The sequence below is a fragment of the Otolemur garnettii genome, unplaced genomic scaffold (assembly GCF_000181295.1).
Source record: "Otolemur garnettii isolate 467f Iridium unplaced genomic scaffold, OtoGar3 scaffold00030, whole genome shotgun sequence".
Lineage (NCBI taxonomy): Eukaryota > Metazoa > Chordata > Mammalia > Primates > Galagidae > Otolemur > Otolemur garnettii.
Genome location: NW_003852425.1, coordinates 9,456,801 through 9,464,800, shown reverse-complemented (window position 1 = coordinate 9,464,800; position 8,000 = coordinate 9,456,801).

The window sequence follows — 8,000 nt, the reverse complement described above, 5'->3', positions numbered from 1 at the left end:
CTGGTTGCCCAGAGAGACAGGCAGAGCGTGTCTGTTGTCTTCTCCCAGTTCTCGGGTGCTGGGGCAGCTGGGGTGCAGTGGAACAGCAGCAGCTGCACAGAAGTGTGCGTGACCGGACTAGACCTTGTTCAGCCTGCCGGGCAACCGGGGGGCCGGAAACTGGCAGCAGCCAGATCAGTCCTGGTTCAGCCCCTCTGGATGGAACAGGGGTACTGTAGTGGCTAGATCAGTCCTAGTTCAGCACCCTGGAGCAGCCAGAGGGTAGGGGAATGGCAGCGGTAGTGCAGGGTACATGAGCGACCAGATCAGTCCTAGTTCAGCCCCACTGGAGTAGCTGGGGGGAAGCAGGGGACTACTTCACCATCACCCATTGGATGCATGCAGCGCTAGCAAGCCGATCTGTGCCCTCTCAGTGTGGGAGCCCGGAGCGGGGGACTCCTCCACCTCTGTCCAAGGGACGTATGTGGCGCTAGCAAATAGTTCTGGGCCCTCCAAGAGTGGTATACCCCTCTACCACCACCTGCAGGGCGAGTGTGGCTCTAGCAAGCAGTTCTAGGCCCGTCCAGCTTGGGAGCCTGGAGCGGGGAACATCTCCCCTGGCCCCCGTGGGGTGTGTGTGTCTCTTGCAAGCTGTTTTGGGTCTACCTGGATTGGAGGATTTCTCCGCCTCTTCCTGCGGGACGCCTACAGCACGCCTGCGGCTGTAGCGAGCGGTACTGGGCCTGCCCAGGGCAGGAGCCTGCTGCCCGTGAGGCGTGCGACTCTAGCAAGCAGTTTTGGGGCCCGCCCGGCTCCGTGAGGGCAAAGGGACCCACTCGGCAACTGGGTTAGTCTGGAAGGTTAATATTTCCTTCCCTACCTTACACCCAGTCACTCGTGGTCCCCCAGGTCCGTGACCCTATTCACTCCAGTAGGCCACTGCTCCTGAGGTTTACCTGGCAAAATCAGCCAGAAATCTGAGTTTGGCAGGGGGGCCTTGCGTGTTTAAAATTAGGCTTCTGTCCGGTTAGATTTCTCTCCAAATCTTGGAGTGAGTGGGTAGGGACTCCTCAGAGTTCAATGTTGCAGGTGAGGAATACATACAGTTTTATATAGTTCAAACCTTCCCTCAACCATACGCCTGGGGTGCCCCTTTGAATAGTCCTTGGGTGGTCTACCAGGTTTGAGGGGACCAAATCCGTTGTCCCAGTCAGTACCCGTTTCAGGTGGAAGAGTTCAAATGTCTCTGGGAGCTAGATGAGAGGGGTCTGCTTGCAGTTCAGATATAACTTGCTCCAGTGCTCCACGAGGGCAAGGGGACCCACCTGGCAAATGGGTTAGTTTGGGAAGGTTAATACCTTCTTCCCCACCTTGCACCCAGTCACTCGTAATCCCCCAGGTCTGTGGCCCTATTTACTCCAGTAGGCCACTGCTCCCAGGGTTTACCTGGCAAAATCAGCCAGAAATCTGAGTTCAGCAGGGGGGCCTTGAGTGTTTAAATTAGGCTTCTGTCCAGCTAGATTTCTCTGTAAATTAGAGGTTGCATTCAGCTTTAAACTCAGGTGTCAATTCTAGCCTCTGCCCGCCCACTGCCTTTGTCTCAGCTGAATTAGCCCCCTGAGGGCAGGTGCTCCACCCAAGAAAGTTATGTGCGCCCTGCCTGTGGCTGCTGTCCTGAATGTCTGTTTCTGCACTGGCGTCCCGAGCCAACTCTCCTCTCCTCACGCCTGCACCACAGTCAGCACAGAACAACACCAGCCCTTTCCCCCTCCACTTCTCCCAAGGAGATGCCCAAGAATCAGGACTCCATAGGTAATAAACCTCCAGATCTCGGAGTGGGTAGGTGGGGACTCCTCGGAGTTCAGTGTTGCAGGTGGGAATATATACAGATTTATACAGTTTTACAGTTTTATGTCTGGCCGGAGGGTGCCGTGGCACGCCAGCAGGGGTAGGAGGTCCAGTTTTTAGGGGGGTCTCTCCCATGGAATAGAGTGGGAGGAAGTTTGAACTCTGCTTGCTTGTTTGCATGGAGTATACTGAGAGCCCTTGTTGTGGGGGAGGGGACTCCCGTCCGCTTGGTGGTGGATTTTGTATCTTTTGGTTATATTTCTGGGGTCACAGCTTGCCTCAGGAAGGTTGAAGTGCACTCTTCAATCTTCTCTCTTGTCTCTGCTCCAAACCGTCAGCCAATTTGCTAAGCTTCTGTCCTTTCAGCCTCCTTCTGGACGGGAGCTTCTGTAAAAAGCTGGCTGCAGTCTGCCATTTTGGCTCCGCCCCTTCTCTTAGTTTCTTTGGATGTGCATTCTAAAAACTGATACAAAGTTTGGAATGTATTTCCCTAGGCGGGGACTCAGACTCTGTGATTGCTTTGGGTCTCTTTGAGGTGGAAGCCCAGGTTCAACATGACAAGACTCATCTCTCCAAAGCCTTCTGACCACTTGTTCCTGGCAGGGAGAAACTTATTCCCTGCAGGGGAGGGAAACAAAGGACCTGGCCCAGAGAGAAGGTCCCCTCAGAACTAAGACCAAAGTGCAACATCTGAGAGCAAAGAGACTGTCAGACTCCATACCCTTGGCCGTGACTTAGCAGTTCATAACCCACATATTTTCTTTGGAAAATGTACCAGTCAGTTTCCACTTGGTTAACTGATAAGAAAACAATACATGCTTTGAGCTCAGACAACTTTTGGTCAAGATGTATATATTTGGATTAATTTGGTGCTTCCTACTAACCTTCTCTCTTCCTGGCACAAGTTACTCTCTCATCCTCCTTCTCTTTAATAGTTTTTCTGACAATGACCATACTTCATATGTTATCATACTATGAAGTATGAATAACATACTTCATATGTTATCTAAATGGTCAGCCTACATTTTAATAGTATGATATATTTATGTGGTCAGGATAATAGAATTGAGGCAGCCCAAAGTTTAGATAATTTGTTTCCCTACCCTGATATGTCATACTATTTGCTTATAATGAACTTGTTGTCTACTATAGCCTTGTGAGGAACTGCCAAGACAGTTTTAAGTCTCCTTATTTTTAACTTTCAGAGTGGTCTTGTCTTGTTTTCTTTCTTTTTTAAAATTTATTTGGGCATAGGATTTTGCATCTGTTCCATCTCAAGTGCAACTAGTTAAGTTTACCCCTAGGGCTTTCGTATCTCATACTATACACCAAGCAGGTGCTTAATAAACGCCTGTTAAAATGCCTAAATCTGCTTTGTAAGTGAATAGGTGACTTTAGAGTCTTTCTGCTATGGTTAGAGAGAACTTTTATTCCTCACACCCTTTCCTTTTCCTTTTCATTGTAATTTACATTCTTCCTGAAGTTATCACTGTAAAAACCTATTTCTTTTTCATCTCCCTACATGCATTTATGAAAAACCAGAATTTGCCTCTAATGTTCTTAAAAGTAGCACCACTTTTTAAAAGAATGAAAAAAGAACATTATGTCAAACATGCATTGCCCTCCATATTATCGCATTTTTCTGTGTTCTGGATAGCTTGTTATTCAGAAATGATGGACTCTACTATCCTTCCTATAGCAAACGGAAACGTGTTGGTAAACTGGGGTGATTAGTATGCAGGGGGCTGATCGGGGATGTTCACTATAGCTTGTCCTTTCAACGTGTCTTCTTTTGACATCTTCACCCTGGGTATCCTGGCAACACAGCACTTCACAAAAACAGAAGTCCCATAGACACTGTTTGCTGAATTCCATCAGAATAATAAAAAGAGTGTTTCATCTAAGCGTTTGCTGAAGACAGTAATTTAGAGAAATAGCAAGACAGCAGCTAAATGTACTTGATTCATAAGAGACTGACACTGACAGAAACCCCCAGCCCAAGGATGGTGTCTATAGGTCATATAATTTCCCAGACATTTTCAGGAAGACAGGAGAGCAAGAAAGAGATGACTTGTGGACTAACGTGGGAAGTGAGCCCACATGAATGCACTAGAGTAAGAAATCCCCAAACGAGCCGATTTATATCATGTGAACCCCGCGTCCCCCCACCAGCCGGAGTTCTGTCTCCACTGCTGACACAAACGACCTGAGGACAGACCTCTTGTGTGGCCCTGAAGCCTCCTCCTGCCGCTGCTCCTTTTACCACTTAGCAGAGTGGCAAGCTGGAACTCGGGGCCGCCCACTCTTCCTAGAGCTCAGGAGAGCCAAGGACCTTAGTAGGCTTTTGGAAAGCCTACTACTTTTCTGATCCATTCTGCAGTGGTAATGCTGTCAGTGGTCCCTTCTGGGCCTTAACAGGTTAATTAGCTCATTGTCCTTAGATCCCAGCTATTTTTATACTTAGGTGCTGGGGACTTTGGGGACCAGAGGGCACAGGTGGGTAAGAGAGTGGTTAACAGGATTGGTTTCCTAGCCCATCAGACTTGTCCTATAGTTCATTTTCACTTCTTTTATAACTGGAGGGCTTACTACATTGGTGCAGAGTCTAATAGCTCTTCTCAAGACCAAGTTAGGACGTGTTCTCCCACTGCCAGGCTGATGTCTTTGTTGAAGAGAGCTCAGGACTCACAGAGTGTGAAAGCAGGGGAGAACTTTAGGGACCAGATGTCCAAACTCCTCACAGAGTCGGAAGCCAAGCGTGTCGAGTAGAAGCATGCTGACAGTGTGCTCAGCCCAGGGCCTCCTCCTCATGCCCACCTGGTGCCACCCTCCTCCCTCAGTTTGTCCCAGCTACATTTGAACTGTGTGAACCTCATTCCCCAACCCCATCCCAGGACACAGTTGGTTGGACCAGGATCAGGCCTCTGACCCAATCTGTCTAGTTATAGCCTCTCAACTGGGAATCTGGAAATGGTACTCAGCTTGTCTGTTCAGCTGGTTTCTGAGCTGAGGTCATTTACACTTGGTGGGGTGGCTTCTGCTGGGGGTACAGAAACAGAGAGACAAGAATGACAGATCCACATGCGGAAATAAGGGCCAGAACACAGGCAGGGAGAGAGGGGAGGTGGGAAGGGGACAAGCTGGGTTGGTCCTCGGTGGCTTTCTTGGTCCAAGTTCCAGGTCTTCTCAGGTGCAGCTCTGCTTGTTTCCCTTGGGTTCTATGTGAGGTGTTGATTTGGCTTAAGCTGAGTTGAGTGAGTTCTGCTTAGTTGTAATAAAAAAAAAAAGGGTCTTGACCAGAGGCAGCTCCAGGACTGGAATCTAGGTTTGCTGTTCCCCGACCAGCGATTTCTCTACACTACTGGCCGCCTGCTGCCAATCTGCCTCGGCCAGGACTACTAGGTGCTGGTGGGGCTGGAAGAGCCCAGTTGTTACCTGAATAGTCCTACCCTCAAGCCCTGTGTCCCAGGTTGTTCCTGAACTTGACAACCAGCTGATGCCCTGGGCTCACCCTCACTCAGGCTGGAGCAGAAATCTGTGCGGGGGCCCCTCCCCTTGCCCATCAGAGTGGCATGTCTGAAAGCCCTCAGACCCTCGTGCTCTGGATTCATGGATGGCCTCTCACCACAGCATGGTCAGTTTCTCTAGGTGACGACAGTGATAACCTCTGCCCTTGTGGAAGAGTCACTTGGAATTCATCAGTGCGGCCTTCCAGACAGGTGCTCACTTCCCGCTCTCAAATGCCAGCTGTTGTGGGGCTGTTGTTCTGTGCCTTTAGGACTAAGGGCGAGCTGACTTTCTGAGTGAGGCTAATTGTTGGGGGCAGCAGGAAAACAGGAGCAAAACTGGGCTTCTGATCATGTAAACAGCGCTTCTGTGGCTCCCGCTGCGTGAGGCTCCGTCTCTCCAACGAGGCAGACTGCATGCGTTTGGCATGAATAGTAATCCGGGTTTGATCTCTGCACAGAAGAGCTTTCTGCATAATTTATGGCTTTAGACTGGGCAGTCAAGATTTCTGGGCAGAAAAGGAGGCCAGTGTGTTCTTGTGAAACAAAGAATAAAATTAGTGGGATGAGCGACATTTGAGTAGCTCCTGGCATGCACATACTGTTCAGAAAAACAGTCCAAATTATGTGGGTTATACCTTAAATAATTTCTCTGGGGTCTGTTTGGCCTTCCTAAATTCAGGGGCTGGCTGCAAGTTCTCAGAGGCACCAAACCTGGATAAGATGGAAAGCTCTAGTCTTCCTGTGGCCATCGTCATAGTAACACATTTCTTTCTGAAAGACATGGGAAGTTCTGCTTGCGGGAACTGACGTGTTGCTGGTGAAAGGCAGGACACACCAGCATCGCAGTGGACTGCAGCCTTGGGAATTACTGTCCTTCCCCCTGCTATATGCGTACCCCTCCTGGCCTCCTCTTTGAAACACCCGCAGGCGCATGCAGACTCCCACTCATGTTCACACACAAAGGCACGTACAGATTCACCACCAAAGTAATCCCTTTGATGAGAAATTCTCAAACTAATGTACCAGTGAGATGAGAAGGGACTCCAAAGGCTGTACTAGTTATCTACTTCTGCCTAACAAATGAACCTTGCCCTAACTTTGCAGCTGAAAACCAAGGAGACTCCTATCTCCTAATCTGTGGGTGAGGAAACTGGATCTGGCTTAGCTGGGTACCACTGGCCTAGGGTTTTCCACAAGGCTGCAGTCAGGGTGTTAGAGAGGCTGCTGGCAACTCAGGGGTCAGCTGGGAAGGACCTTGTCTGAAGCTCACTTATGAGGCTGTTGGCAAGTTCCCTGATGTGTGGCTCACGGTGTGGTGGCTGGTGTCCCTCAGAGATGGCTGCAAACAAGAGCCCAAGATGGAAGCCACCTAATCTGTTTTGTTTGTTTGCTTTCTGAAGCAGAGTCTCACTCGGTTGCCCAGGCTAGAGTGACACAGCCACAGCCTAGCTCACAGCAACCTCAGACTCCTCGGTTCAAGTGATCCCCCTGCCTCAGTCTCCAGAGCAGATGGGACTACAGGTGTTCACCACAATGCCAGCTAGTTTTTAAAAAATTTTTGTAGAGTATGGGTCTTGTATTTGTTCTGTCTCAAACTCCTGAGCCCAAGGGATCCTCCCACCAGGGCCTCCCAGAGTGCGAAGATTACAGGTGTGAGCCACTGTGCTCAACCAAGGCCACCTAACCTTAAAAGTGACTCCCCGCTCCTCTGCAGCCTCCTATGCGCAGATGTCACTAACTGCAGCCTGTGCCCGAGGAGGGGGAGCGGTGCCCAGTGCAGGAGTGCGGTGGAGGGGGTGGGGTTATTCTAGAGCTGCCTGCCCTGCTGTGGTGACCTTATTCACCTCTCCAGGCAGCAGTTCTCTGCTCTGCCTCTTGTACTAGGAGCTCAGCTGCTTTTGAAACCGCTGTTTCTATTCCTCTTTTAGAAAGTTTTTCCTTAGATTGAGGCATTAAGCCTGTGTTTCAGAGGAGACATCTTGACGGTGGCTGCCCAGGCTCCCTCTCCTTTGTAGCACTGGCACTCCACTCCCCTGCAGGTCACTCCTCCCCCATTCCTAGTCTAGTTTGGGGAGGGCATCAGACCCAGCCCTGGACTATCAGGCACTGAAAGAAGAAATTATGGAAGTAAAGAGAAAGTGTGAAATAATAAAAATAATTGATAATATCCTTCTTAATGATAAATACTCTAACAGTTTTGTATATATCCTTGCAGTTTTGCCTTTGCAAATAAATATATATCTAGCTATATTTTATCTATCTGTCAATCCATATGTATTTCATCAACAATATCTGGCTTGATTTATGTGTACTTCTCTTAAACCCTGTCAAGTTTCTGACTTTGGCCATTATTCTCTTGGTCTTAGCAGCTAAGACACTCTGACAAAGTACTAGGAGGTGTTTGAATTGAAGAGTTATAAATACGGAAAGGAAGCACGAGAAGGGAAAGAAGGTTAAAGAAGGAGGGAGCAAGAACCCGAATTTCCCTCTAAGTTACATTGAAATGTCTGATCCCTAGCAGACCCAACGTCTCCATTTTTTTATTCTCAAAACTTTTCTTTCATCTTCAAAGCGCAGTGTTTGTTAAGGGAATGGAGTATATGAGCTGCAAAAGAACAGCTCTGCGTGAAAGCAGTTACTCGTCAGATGCCCCAGTGCCTAAAA